Source organism: Diabrotica virgifera, chromosome 5, assembly GCF_917563875.1.
Source record: "Diabrotica virgifera virgifera chromosome 5, PGI_DIABVI_V3a".
NCBI classification, from domain to species: domain Eukaryota; kingdom Metazoa; phylum Arthropoda; class Insecta; order Coleoptera; family Chrysomelidae; genus Diabrotica; species Diabrotica virgifera.
The window spans coordinates 184,807,036-184,822,233 of NC_065447.1; the positions used below are offsets into that span (position 1 = coordinate 184,807,036).

The 15,198-nt window shown below is 30.0% G+C and overlaps 1 protein-coding gene across 4 annotated transcripts in view; it reads right to left on the bottom strand.

Moving 5' to 3' along the window:
• Positions 1 to 15,198, bottom strand: part of LOC114327855 (LIM domain only protein 3) — a 616,892-nt gene that overhangs the window by 340,929 nt on the left and 260,765 nt on the right. For 3 of the 4 annotated variants that reach the window (XM_050651703.1, XM_028276569.2, XM_050651702.1), the window contains exon 3: positions 4,537 to 4,568. The exons of the other annotated variant lie outside the window; for it this stretch is intronic. The gene's annotated coding sequence lies outside the window, so the exon portion shown is untranslated. The remainder of the gene's footprint in view (positions 1 to 4,536; positions 4,569 to 15,198) is intronic. 4 annotated transcript variants of the gene reach the window in all.

Below are 15,198 nucleotides of genomic sequence, written 5' to 3' on the forward strand. Positions count from 1 at the left end.
CATTTACTCCGTAGGCTGTTATTATTGTCCATATTTTTTCGTCCATCAGTTTAATTTTCACCGATAATATTCTCTGGTTAACATATGTTTCTTCTATAACGTGTTGTAGTCTATTCGGCATTCTTTTGCTCTCTGTTTTGTATCCGCTCCTACCCAAAGTAACCAATATCCTTTGTGTATTTTCTTAAGACCTTTTCCTTTCATCTTCGTTTCTGTTATTCCTAGTATTTCTATTTTTTGTCTTATCATATCTTCTACCAGTTCTTCCTCTTTTCCATTGATGCTTCTCACATTCCATGTTCCCATTTTTATCTCTCCTTTTTTCTGTAATCTAGCTTTCCCCTTCTTCCTATTTTCATCCTTGTTTACCTTTGCATCATCTTTTTCCCTATCGCTTTTCCCATTCATTGCCTTGGTCATCATTGTTGTGGGTCCGATCTCATTATTTTCTTTTAGTTTTTTTGGAGTCCCTTCCCCGATATTTCTGTGAGTTTGTATAAGTTTCTCTTTATTATGGTCCCATTTCCACACCTTTCCATTAATCTCCAGTTTCATATATCCTATCTTCGTAGTATTACCTTTGTCTTTTTCTTCTTTTGCCATTTTCCTAATTTTTGCTTGTATTTCCCTTTCCTTTCTTGTTAAATCTGGTTCTATATACACCTTTTGTCCCTGTAGATTTTTCTGTTTTCCTTTGTTTTTTAGTACACTCAGCTTATCCGTTAGGTTTTCCATTTCTGCTACAAAGATTTGGTCGCCGATCTTCACCGCTCCTCTCAGTTTGACCTCTAATTTCAGATGTCTTCCTATGAAGTGTTCTACTGACTCCTTTACAGGCTTTCCGTCGGTAGCATCCAGTGTTAGGCCTTTTAATACTATATTATTTCTCCGTCTATCTTTTTCCAATTGTTCTATTCTAATGTTTGCCATTTTTAAACCTTCTTCCAATTTTTCGTTTTTTTCTTTCAGCTCCTTAATATATTGGAATGGCCTGCTTGCTCACCCGAGCTTAACCCTATCGAGTATTTGTGGAATAAGCTTAAAAGAAAAATTAGAGCTCGCCGGGATAATCCACAAAACACCGCACAGCTAGTACAAGCCCCTCTTGAAGGGTGGAGCAACCTAACACAACAAAATGTTTATAATTTGATTAGGAGCGTGCCCACGCAAACTGAAGCTTGCATAAAGACTAGAGGTAATAACACTGACTATCATAAAATACAAAAAATTATTAAAAACAATTTAAACATTATTCGTTTTACATTGAAATTTTGTATGCTATTGACTTTAAAACAACTACTTTCAATTTGTTTGTTAAATACTTTATTGTTTTATTTAATTGTTACGTATTTGCTATTAAATTGCTTTAAAATAAATATTGTTTGACTTCGTGTGTTCGTTTTTCTAAATTCGCAAGAAATAGTAAGAAATATCAGATGATTCCATATAAGTTTGGGTGTGTGTATGTCCAAACCATGACATTTGTTTCTGTTTAATGTACCTACTCAGGAATAGGTTGGTACTGTCACAGATTAACCCAACACAGATGCGAAAGCTATGCTATGATGCCGGTACAAAAATTGGTAACCTTGAAACTAAGGAGCACAGTTGTTGTGCCGGTGTTTGCACCAATACAATTGATAACTTACAAAATAGTTCATTTGGTCTATAATACTTACTTTTACACCTGATTTGATGTTTACTATATTTACACTAAAAATTAAGACAAACAAAACTTAACAAAACATTGGCCATTTAATAAATTTATGTGTTAAACGAAAAAGGAAATAAAATACAATAGGTAATTTGGGAATTCTAGGTACATATGTCCTTAACAAAACAAGAGAAAGTTAACTAATTGTTAGAAAAATGGCAATCGTTAAAGATTTATATATAAATGGTCATTTATTAAATTTCTGTGTATATTCAAAAATAATAAAAAGTTGCTTGGAAGTGAATACGATATAAATATAATAGGGTAATTTGGGAATTCTAGGTAGGTACAAAACAAGAGAAAGTAAACTAGCTACAAAACAAAACAAAACAAAGTTTTTCCTTAATAAAACAAGAGAAAGTAAACTAGGTATTAGAAAAGAAGTGACAGTCTTTTGGTGACAGTAATTTGTGAATTCCACGTATGACCTTCCAGAAAAAAACCAGATAAATTGTTGTTAATATAATAATTTTCAAGTTCCAGGTTATTTAATTATATAATCAAATTTACTTATATAAACAACGCTTAGTTGGTAAATAAATATTTTTTTTTCAAAAAGTGATAAGTTTTGGGTCCAAAAAAGTATAATGAGTAAATTGTTTGTATTCCTAAGAATATCTTCTGGCCTTTGGGACTTTTTTCTGCAATAGTGCCTGAGTTTTTACAATTTCGGCCAATGATTTATTAAGAAATTTGTCACATAATTTTTTAAACTACTCTCTCTTGTTTTGTACCGTTTTGTTTTTTACATATTTTTCTATTCAAAAGTTTTCTTTTTAAAAACCTGATTTTATATTTCAGTTTAGATTCACGTGGCAAGTTATACATAAAAGATGCTAGTGTTTGTAATAATAATGAAGGTGATAACTGGGAAACATCTTTTGTAATTCTTGTAGTAATGTGTTCATCTCTTTTTTTTTATTGGGGATGATAGAAACTTGTTTAGAGGATATTAACTGTAAATTTTCCGCCGCAGGCGTTATTCTATTATCTGAAAAATCATATCTTTTTATTATTGAAATTATTGATATTTACCTAATTTTTACCTGACAATATTTGAACTTTTTTCGGCGGCTCCTCAGACGTATTCGCGCAGATATCTTCAGATTCGGTAAAAATTGACGGCAAAGCATTGTCATACAAGAGTTTTCGTCGTGAAGATGTGCATAAAAATTTATTTTCAAAATACTTTTCGCAAATTCTGTATCTAGTTAAATCCTCCTCTAACAAATCTTGTCTTTTAGTAGCTTTTAACCATAGCTCACTCCTATAACATAAGATGTTTTTTAATAAAAATTTAATGTCTTGTTAATATTTCTTTTATTTTTTAAGATTATTTTGACTATCTTCAATAACAGGGCGTTATTCATTCTTACTAGTAACTAAAATTTACTGTTTTCAAGACAGGATTTTTTTCAGACTTATCAAAATATTTCTTGAAAAAATACTATTGGAACTATTTCTAACACACATAGCTTGAGTAACCATTTTATGTGTGTTTCGAGATTAATATAATTAATATGATATAAGTAATATGCCGCTTAATCAGTATTTAGAAACTAAATCAATTTATTAATGACACTACATACCTTATTTTATCCTTTGGCAATCTAAAAAATGATATTCCTTGACCCGTCTTAGATGAACACCCTTCACAAATACACGTATATCTAACCATTTTTAAAAATATAACAAAACTATTTAAACACACTTGATAAATAGAAAAAATTCCCAATAATAAGCCCGTCAATTTAACACTACAATAAGCGCATGTACTGTCGAGGTTATTCAGGAACTGACAATAAGCTTAAGCCTACATACTAAGCGAGATACTAAGCGACTACCCTTTTGGTAACTCAAAGTAGGAGGAGTTTACCAAAACTCGGTACCAGAGTTATCGCCAGGATTTCGCATCTGTGTTGGGTTAATCTGTGGTACTGTGGTATTTGTCTGATATCTTCATTTGTTATCCTGTCCCATTTTGTTTTTCCGCACATTTTTCTCAAATGTTTCATTTCTCTATGTCTAGAATTTGTCTAGTTTTCTCTTGCCTATGTTATTACTGAGACTGTTATCGTATTTTGCATTTTTCTCTTGACTTCCATGTTTACATCCTTGTGTCCTGGTATTGTTCTATTAATTGTGTAATATAATCGTGTTGTTATTTTCTAATATTGGTCCAACACATAGTCTCTTTATTTTTTTGGTCTCTTTTTTTATTAACTATCACCGTCTATGTTTTATTTATATTCACCTCTATTTTTATTTTTAATATTTCCTCACTCCACGAATTGACTCTGTAATTTGACTACTGTATTATATTTAGTTTATTGTATTTAGGTTTTCTTCTTTAGTTTTGAGGTTGCTTATAACTCGAAGAACAACGAATACATCTGAATGTAGAAATTCATATCTATACGGATGAGTAGAGTGAGCAAAGGATACAACTAAGAATATAATATAAGAGGAAGTCTAGGGGTGACACAAATTGATGCCAAAAAAAGAGCATAGTTTAAAATATTTTCAACATGTTAGATCCATAATATGAATAATTATTGCTGAGTTGCAAGTTTCTGTAAGAAGTAGAAAAGAAGAAAGATCGAAGAAGAGTTGGTGGGATACACTTAGGTAGGACAAGTCTAAATGTCTATGAAGGGGTTCGATATAAGTATGAACCAAAATAAAAACTTATGAAGAAATATAACTAGGGGATCCGACCTCCCATATAGGTAAAGAGAATGATGCTGATTTAATGCGATATATTTTAAATATAAAAAATTATTATTATTAGGGTTTAGTAATATAAACAAGTATAAACTTACCTAAAACATGAAATCTAGTACAAGTTGAAAATCTAAAAATAAAAACAAATTATTAATATTTTATATGACAACTGATCCAACTTTTAATTGTAAATTGTGAGGTGAGAGTCCGATAAAGCCTGCCATACAGAGCTAATGGACGTCCTCAAAGCAAAACAATTACAATACAATCATCTTCGAATTATAACAAATCTATATTATAAACATCAGGCACACATATGCATTAACGAACACACATCAGAAGAGTTCGAAATTAAAAGAGGAGTGCGACAGGAGTATGTATTGTCACCACTACTATTCAATGCATACTACAAGAAATAATGAAAAGAGTTCTTGAGGGAGAAACAGCAGGAATAAAGGTCAATGGAACGCCAATTAACATATCAGATATGCGGACGATACTATCATAATAGCCGACAACCTCCAAGACCTCCAAGAGCTAATGCACAAGAGAGTTGAGTATGGAGGAGAATATGGATTATCAATAAACGTCAAGAAAACTAAATTTATGAAGATATCAAAAACCCAAAATAATGATGAATGCCTGACAATTAACGGTAAAACTTTATAACAATTTGAAAACTACAACTATCTTTGGAGTAATCACACAAACGATTACTCCAAAGAAATCAAAGTTCGAATATAGAAAGCACGAACAAATTTCAATAAAATGAGAAAGGTATTTACTTTGTGCAAGAGAACTGAAATTATACTTTAGAGTTAGGCTATCGACTCTACTTTACGGGATAGAAGCATGGACACTTAACACGTCGATACTAAAAAGTTGAAAGCATTTGAACTGTGGGTTTAGAGAATAATCCTGAGGATATCATGGACCGAGCATGTAACAAACAACGAGGTCATGAGAAGAGTCAACAAAAGAATCAAAATATTGGAAACCATCAAGACGCGAAAGCTGCAATACCTGGGGCATGTAATATACGTAATGAGAGATATAACATCCTTCCTGGAAAATACTGGATACTCCCTAGGGAGTAAAAGTAAAAGTGACGTCATGGCATGTCATTAATGAAATAACTTTATTAACGGCGTATACAATATTCTATTTTCTATTACGTAAGTATTTCTATACATTTTAAAGTTTATTTATAGAACAGAATGTATTTTGCAGAATGGTAAAAAACAGTAAATTTTTATTTTGATTTAATAATTTGACTTATATTTGACAGTTGACGTTGACAGGTATATGCTCTGAGCTTCGCTGGTGTCGCTCCTAGCGGTTACTAATTCAACTTTTACTGGTAATTTTTAAATTTATTATTTAATTGTTATCGCTTAATATTTACAACGCTAAAAAGTAATTCAATTGTAATAAATTTTTTTAAGGTTTTGCTAATCATTTTGACGTTATATTGATGAAATATTAATTTCTTACTTCGGATACTTTCACAATTATCATGTAGATGGCGCCAAGATTAATTTATAATTACATATTACAGAACATTAAAAACGCAAATTCAGCATCTAAAACGTAAGTATATTTAAGGTAAAAATATAAACCACAGCTTTGATCAACAAATATTTTTTATAATTAATATTTTTAATTTTAATTTAAAATTAATCACTTTGACATTTATGTCAAATTTCCGGTAAACGTTTACAGACTTGTCACTACTGGCGCTCAACGAATTTATAAATATCCCCTCTATGTACGAGCTCACAGCGTATACTCTACCTGCTTGTTAGTTTTAGTTCTCTAATGAATTTTGTTAGTTACATAATTAAATTATTTAAAAATGAAAAAAATTTTGTTATTTGAGGAATGTGGAAAAATCATATGTATAACATGGGAGTAAAATGCCTTTTCCCCCTTTGAATGATTACTGCCCTCCGCTTCATTTTCGGGAGGAAAAGTAGCACTTTGCTCGCTTGTTATACAAACAGCTATTTTTATACAGAGATCAATGCTGAATGGGAAAGTTTCATTACAGATTTAGTCTCTGCAAATCTTGCACTTAAGTTTCGAATATCTTGATCAGATCAAAGTTCAATATTTAGAAATAATAGAAATATAATTAACCCCCTCTGTGGCTCAGTGGTAAGAGCGCCTAACCTTTGGATCGAAAGTTCCGAATGGTAGTGAGTTCGAATCCCACCAGGGTCGGGAATTTTTTCATTTATTATAAATTAATAAATGAAAATATTTTCTGTCCTTGTGGGATCGGTACTCACCGGAGGGACCGCAGACGTTCGGATACAATTAGCGTCTCTTTGCAAAGACAATGACGTCGACTTTGCAAAGTAACAAGACACTTATCCAACACACACACACACACACACACACACACACACACACACACACACACACACACACACACACACACACACACACACACACACACACACACACACACACACACACACACACACACACACACACACACACACACACACACACACACACACACACTTCACATTACACCTGAGTTAGTGATAAGTTATACAATTACGTGGCTAAAGGTTCTAGTTCTATACCAAGGCCAGAATCGGAGAAAAAAAAAAAGAAATATAATTTATATAATATAGTCATAGTCATACTTTATTAATCCTTTAAGATATTAAAAATGTATAGAACACGTCATTACAAAATTCGGTATAAAAAACACCAATTTGTATAAATTTGCGTGCATAGAAATCGGCCCACTCAAAAATTTGGTAATTTTTGATGTCTCGCATTTCCGAAACCGGTTGTCCGATTCGGAAACAACATTATTCGTTAACAATACTGCTGTAATAATATTGTTGCTAAACAGGTAAATTTCCATTGTATACCGGGTGTACGAATAAAACTGCCGGTTTTTTTTTCGCATCACCCTGTGGAATATTCTAGCATTTATAAAATACTGAAATTAAAACCCAACTATAGCCTCAGGTTTTCTTAACATTCTGTTTATTGATTAATCCGCTTATGTGGGATAATAAAAAAGTTATATACTTTAACAACTAGTTATATGTTTCATCAATACAGGGTGTTTTTAAATAAGTATGGCAAACTTTAAGGAGTAATTCTGCAAGAAAAAATAATGACAGTTTGCTTGATAATCATATGTCCGCAAATGCTTTGTTTCCGAGATAGGGGGTGTTGCAATTTTTTTTACAAACTGACGATTTGTTTATTGCTTTAAAACCGGTTGAGACATGCAAATGAAATTTGGTGGATTTTAAGACGTAGTTATTGTACATTTTTTGAAATACAATTACGAATTTAATATTCACCATTGGCGCGCATACGGGTAATATGACCGATCATATATGATTGCAGGTTTTAGACCATGCAGAGAATTTTATGAAGAATAACTTTTTTTGTAAAATTGATAATAAAAAAGTTTCCCATATGGTTCCAAGTTACGCAGACACACTGTATATGTAAAATATTCTTTATAATAAATAAAATTATAAAGCATAGATTTTTGCGTTCATGTCGAATTAACTTATCAACCAATAGAAAAAATAAATAAAGGATTATCTCGGATATGAATTTAGTTAATACCTACATAATATATAGTTTTCTGAGCTATTTTGACAAGTTACATGAATAAAAGGCAGTGTATACTAAACTTTGCCCTTTTACGTTATATTTTTATTAAAAATGTATAAAATTTTAAAAGTAACCAATATTTATATTTATGAAATTAGACCAAAAGTAATTACATGGAATCAATTACGCAAAGGATAATAAAGTTCGTGTTGGTCTTGTTATATTATACTTTAATAATTTGATATCATGCACTGTATCTATGTTGAGGCTACTTAAGATTTCATCCAAGAAGTTTACAGAGGATAACAAAACTTTTAGTGTTTACCAATCTGGAACCTGACTAATCTTACGTTATAACGATTATTTTGTACTTTATGTTTGGGGATAAAGGACATTAATACTGTAGAATGCAATTTCCTTATGTGTACCCACTAATACCCTTCTTAGCACAATACAAAATGTTTCGTGTAAAATTACACTCCAGCTCTCAAAGAATTAAATGTGTTAAACAAAGACAATCTTTAATTTAGAATTAACAATTTTCTTGAAAAAATGATTCCTATTTTGATACAAAAAACCTTTTTTTATAACTTCTACACTGTTTCTTTTTCTGCTTGCTTGGAATGTTATCTTTTCTATGACATTTAATTAGATTTAATTATTTTATTTGTTTCAATCCGCTTGTTTCTTTATTTGTTTAATTTTTGCTCGATATTTAATTTTTGCTCTGTTCTGAAATTTTCTGTCTACTTTTTTAATTCTTTCGTTTCGAAATAGTTATTTTTATCATCTACTTGTCTTTCAGAGTATTTTTTGTTACGGCAGGTTATGTTACCCTTATAGTCTACTGATATTGATTATGTACTTTAGAAAGCAACTACTACGTTAAATTGTAGTACTCGGGGAAGGAAATGTTAGCTGTATCTCTTGTTCTCGCCTATGAATTTCGACGTTTCTTTTTTAATTTGTGTGTAATTTTTGCGTACAGTACGAATATGCATTGTTTAAATAAATTAATTTTTATATACACCATCAAATTTGTTTAATTTTTTTTTCAATCTCTTTAATAATATTTGAAGTAATTTTAATCACAAAACATAAATATTTGTGAATAATATAATAATACATAGTCTTTCATTAAAATTAGTAATAATTTAAAACATGAAAAAACAAATTATCATATTCAATTGTTTCTAAAAATAGTATTGGTCTATGGAAATCAAAAAATCTCAAACGAACTAAGTTTTATTTTTTTTGCTAAATATGCTATTAGATGAATGAAAAACTGAAGTTACAGAACCACCAAACAAAAGATAAACGTAATTGATTGGGGTTGGAAATTCAGCAAGAACAGTTAGTACCGATTCGATCAACATATCTTTTTTATACTAGATATTTTATTCAGATAAATTACCTGCTCTTGAACTGATAATTGTTCCGTTTTTCATGAAAATACAAGTAATCCTAGATAAATCTCCTTTTATTTTATTTTAATAGTATTGTTATCATACTAAAATGTATGAAATATATTAATTTTTGTTTTTTTTACAATCTTAAAATTATAACTTTTAATGTTGTAAGATACAATTATTATTATATTGTAGAAAATGTCTGCAAATAATTTTTTTCTTTTTGTCCTCTCTCTAATTTTGTTACATTTCATTTTTGATTTATCTAGTAGCATGTTTATCAAGAAATAAAACATTGTTTATTTGAGATTTTTATTTTCAATGCAATATTATTAACCAATGTTAGTTTTAGGAATAATTGAATAGGATTATTAATTATTAGACTTAGGCAACTTTGCAAATAAAAAGGTATTAAATATGCGCATAAACATGCAGTGTTTTACTCAAAAATATGCAAGTTAATCTAGAAAATATGCATGTAATAAAAAAATATTTACAATATTTTTTAATTTACAAAAAACGATATTATTTCGAATTGTGATACAAAAAAATTTTCGAACAAAAACAAATCTGGCTTTTATCTGAGTACATAGAAAAACTTCTTTCCACATCAAGAGATGTAACTGGGGCATTTTTCAAATTCACCATAATAGTTGGCTAGTACTTGCACCAAAAATGTCCCAGCTAGTATTTGAACCACTCCTATTTTTTCCATGGTTGTTTAAATTTTTGGAAAGTTTACTTTCCAACATGTATTACTTTAACGTTTTGACACAATGATTCAAATTTTTTTACTAAAAATGTACTGTCTAACAATGATAATTTGGAGGAATCCAATTGGGTAATAGTTTTCTGAGAAAAACTGTAGTTTGATTTTATGAATGACACTGAACTGTTTATTTTCGGCATTTTCAAAGCACAACAATTATACGTGTTCACGGCTTATTTTACAACAAAAGTTAAAAGGACCGTCAAAATAAAAATGTTTATCTAGAGATATAAACTGGCAGATTTTGGAACTGTCTTTTATTAGTTCCGATACCAAAAAAAGAATGTGTGTGTGTGTACTTTGTACGCACGTAAGAAGTTATACTTCTATTATATGATTTAAACGAAATTAATATACTTTTTATTTATATTTTGTTTAAATATTAAACTAATTTATACTTACTACTTCTCAAACATTTTTATTAGAACAGTGCCAAAAATTAAAATAATAAAAGAATAAAACACACACAAACACATTAAACAAGCCACAAATGATGTCTGAACATTAATTGTCGAAAAATTTTTTAACTAAATACGTATTTTCTGAAAATACAATTATATAATAAATATACTTACAATCATAAAATGTATTAAAAAAAACAAAAAAGAAAGTTTCTATTGGGACTCGAACCAGCGCTGATAAGAGCGGTTGGTATTGGAATTCATTCGCCTTCTCCGCTTAGCCACGGACACTATGTGTCATTACTTACGAAGATCGACTAACTAAACGGATTAAACTTGTGATATTTTGATATTTTGAAAATTGATCAAATTATTTTAATTTTGAATTGAAATGATTTAGAATTGAAAAAATACAACAAAACATAGAGTAAAAAAACAATATATTAGGTGAATATTGATAGAAATTTTGATGGTAATCAAATTATATAAATAAAAGTATTACATACTATGTATTTTGGCAGATCAAATAGGTAGGTTTATACCCATGATACATTAACAATTATTACGTACCTGTTGCTTTTAAAAACTATTTAGAAGTCACTACAATATTATAAACTTTTTTGTTTCTGTCCTCACAACAATAAAACTAATATATTATACATTTGTTTACCTTTACCTTTACCTCCAAACCACAGCTGCCATATCGGATAATTTTTGACATGTCATTTGAACATCCAATCAGAACAAAGTTATAATGCGCATGCGCCGGGCTGATAGGTTTTAACATATAAAAAAATCACCCTCTATAGCCGGTAAAGAAGTATAACTTCAAAAATTGAATACCAAGAGATTATAAAACAAAATAAATATTGAGATTTCCAAGCTATTGGTTACATGAATATAATAATACATACATGTATACAACCAAAATTTCAAATTATATGCACTTTATGCCCATTTATATAAAAATATGCAGAATGTGAGATTTTTGCATTTTTTATGGATAATATGCAATTTGCATATTTGCCTAAGCCTATTAATTATAAATAATATGTACGTTTTACAATAAAAGTTACATCTAATATGATTTAAAAAATTGAAAAAAAAATTGTTTTAACTTTCATGGCGTATAAAACCAATTAATTTATTTAAATAATGCAATAAACGTCGAAATAAATAATCGAGAACCAGAAATACAGTTAACAGCTCCTTCCCCCTTCTCATCCCTATCCCAAGTTTCAAAGCCGGCAGATTTTAAGGGCCACATTTTTAAGCGTTGTGGAACGATTTCCTTGAAAAAAATCTTTTTTATATATGGTACATTAAAACTATGAAGTACGTTCTTTCCAATGTGTCCAATTTTATTTCTTAATTGTTATAAACAAAGCTGATGTGAATTAAAAAGAAGAAGGGGCTAACTTCGTCCCTTATTGTCCTAGGACATTTGTCTTTCTTTCTAAATGTGTATAAAAATTCATTCTTTCTAAATATGAAAAAAATATTTTTCTACGGGTAACGGTTAAAAAGTTATTCTAATTGTTTATAAGCAAAAAATCGACATGTTCTTGCAAAATAATTTTACACTATTTAAAAGTATTATTTGTCATTTTTTTAATTAAGTTAATAGTATAAATTTTCTTCTTTCATAAACTGTACGAAGTATTACTGTAACCTCATCATTTCCTGACTTATAGTGTTGCAGAAAAAATTAATTTGGGATAAAAAAATTCAATAACTTTTAAACTATTTGACAAATTGCTTTGAAACTTAGGGTATAACTTTTGAAGCACCGGAAGTCTCAGCAATCCGTGTAATAAGAAGGTCCTAAGTTATGAATTTTTATAAAAACTCAAAAATTATGACTTATTTTGCCATTTTCTAAGCAACAAATAAGGATAGACATATTCAGCGAACGCCATTTTAAAGCTTTTTATATGATTTATGAGATTCTTAATCCCAAATTTGTTTAAAATGCTTAACTTTTTGGTAATAGATGAAAAAAGCGAAAATTTAGCGTTTTTTGATCTTCATTTATTTATAACTATGTATATCATCAAAATCGGCTGAAGGAAACATATAGGTTATTATTATAGATGTCCATACTACTTAAACAATTTAGTTTCGGCCTGGAGGGGGATGTGTCACGAGAAAAATCTTATTTCTCTGGACTATACACTGTATCGTTCATATTTAAAACCTCTTTCCTTTTCGATGTATGAAATTCTGGCCTCTACCTAACTTTAGATTTTGTAGTGGTCAAAATTCGCATTTGCTCCTCTCCTGGTGCAGGTGTTCCTCAACCTGTTGTCAACATTTGTCACCAAAACTCCGCTATGTGAGGTCTAACCTCTGAACATTACAACCAGCATGGTTAAAGTCATGTGATGCCGGTAGTTAATCTAGGAATATATTTAATATTCTTTAAATTTTCATAATATAATATAAACTCTTTACAACTTTAAAACAACTTAAGGACTTTTACCCGTATATCTTGGTGGCTTAAAACATGTAACCTGTGATAACACTGATGATGGAATACTAATTCCAAAAACGTTCTGTTCGTTATGATGTAACCTGTTTCTAGGAATTTTAAATATACCTTTTACATAAAGGAATTTTATTTATTTTTTTACCTTTTTTCACTTTTTGCTATTTTCAAATGCTTTGGCCCTGGTATAATTTGTGATTATTTTATAAAGAAAATATGTATTATTTTATTTTTCTGCCAAAATCATAAAATCAGACGTGTTATTCGTATGTATATAGGCCGAAGATTTTTTACTTAATTCAAACGTAATAAAAACGGGAAGGGCAATAAATAGCTACGGAAGTACGTAATTCCCCTTCTATCGTCTACTAGGACAAGCAAAGCCATTAACAAATAACTAAGGATATGGAGTAAATTTATTGAACATGAAGTGAAAAATACAGGCATATTAAAAATGCCAGAACTCTGGTCTTGCCTATTTTGTGGTCTCGTTCAGAGCAATATTACGTAACTGATGGTTATTGGAAAGTACAGTCGACTCACCAGAGACTATATTGGAGAACGGATTTTAATGGATCATTATATTTCTCACGCATTCCGTTCTTCACCCGGCTTAGAAGGGACGCACTTTCGTAGTGCAATTTCAAGTTCTTTAAATATCTACATAGACCAGAGAAATTAGTAAATAAAATATTTGATGGACTCAACAGTTACTTGATATGATGGAAATTCATTTTATCTAACAATAAAAGACTAAAAACTTTTGTTTCTAATATTTTCACAAAATTTATTATAAATTAATGTCACTACAGCTGTTTCGGTAGAGTGACTTTCAGTGGCGGCTCGTGGCCTTGGAGACAGGGTCGGCAAGGTTTTTTTGTCTCCTCATATAGGTATACCATCAAACTAAAAGGCTTAAATCATCATAGGAGATTTTGTTGGTTTTTGCTTTTTTTTAATTGATGTATTTTTTCTTGTTTCTCTTATTTCATGATGTTTCGACAATACGTGTTGATTCTTTTGAGACAAGGTAAATCCCGTTTATTTGAGGCACAAATTAGTGGTAATAAGAAAATTGATGAACAGCTTGTTGTAATGAATTGCAGTACTTACTACATAGAATTATACATACATATTTTGTCTTATCCCACTTTCTGAAAATATTTGGATCGGCATAATTTTTAAGTACCTAACTTGTAATAATAAATATCTTGGAAATTCTTTGGCGAAGGTAACTTTTAAATTTTGAATCGTCAAAGAGGTCAAAAATTTGCAAATCTTCAAAATTCGAAAAACGAGTATCTATTTGCATATAATAGTAGGTATCCAAAATTTCAAGATATACTTACTCGTTTTTCGAGATATGTATCATGTCGATGTCTTTTTTGGGATGGTTCGGAAATATCAAGCGAATCCAAAACGTCACTGCGTATATATTGGAAACTACTATCATTACGAAAATCTCTGAGATTTTGCACCAGCTTTCGTATTCTATTTTTGGAATAAATAATGTCATTGGACTGATTTTGAACAACAAGGAATATCTTGGGCAAACTCTGTCTTAAAAATATTTAAAAGAATATTAAAAGAGTAATTATTATTTAATAAAGTTCTCAAACCGATTGCTTCACGGATCGAGGTATCGCCACTTTCAAAATCATCGCCTTCGATAATAAAATCAAAAACTTCCAAAAGCTGTTCACGAAAATCTGCTACAGATACTAAAACTACCAGAGATAATCTGCTTAGATAAAACTAACTGAGATTTAAAATTTCATCGCGTCTGACAAACTGTTCGCTTTTTTTTCGAAACCAATTTCTTCTAAAGCAGTATTCCGTTTAGGTAAGCTAAACTGGCAATAAAAGACGATATCCTTTATTTTTTACACGTATCATGTAAACCTAATTCATTATATGCGCACAATAGTGAGTAAATAAAGCTTGTGATGCAATAGTTTTAACTTTTGCCTGGAGACCATTCAATTCACCACTCATCACAGCAACGCCGTCATAAGATTGCCCCAGTTTGCCCTACCAATTTATTTTTGATATAAAAAAAATTTTAATCTGTTCTTTAAAACACCAAAAATATATTC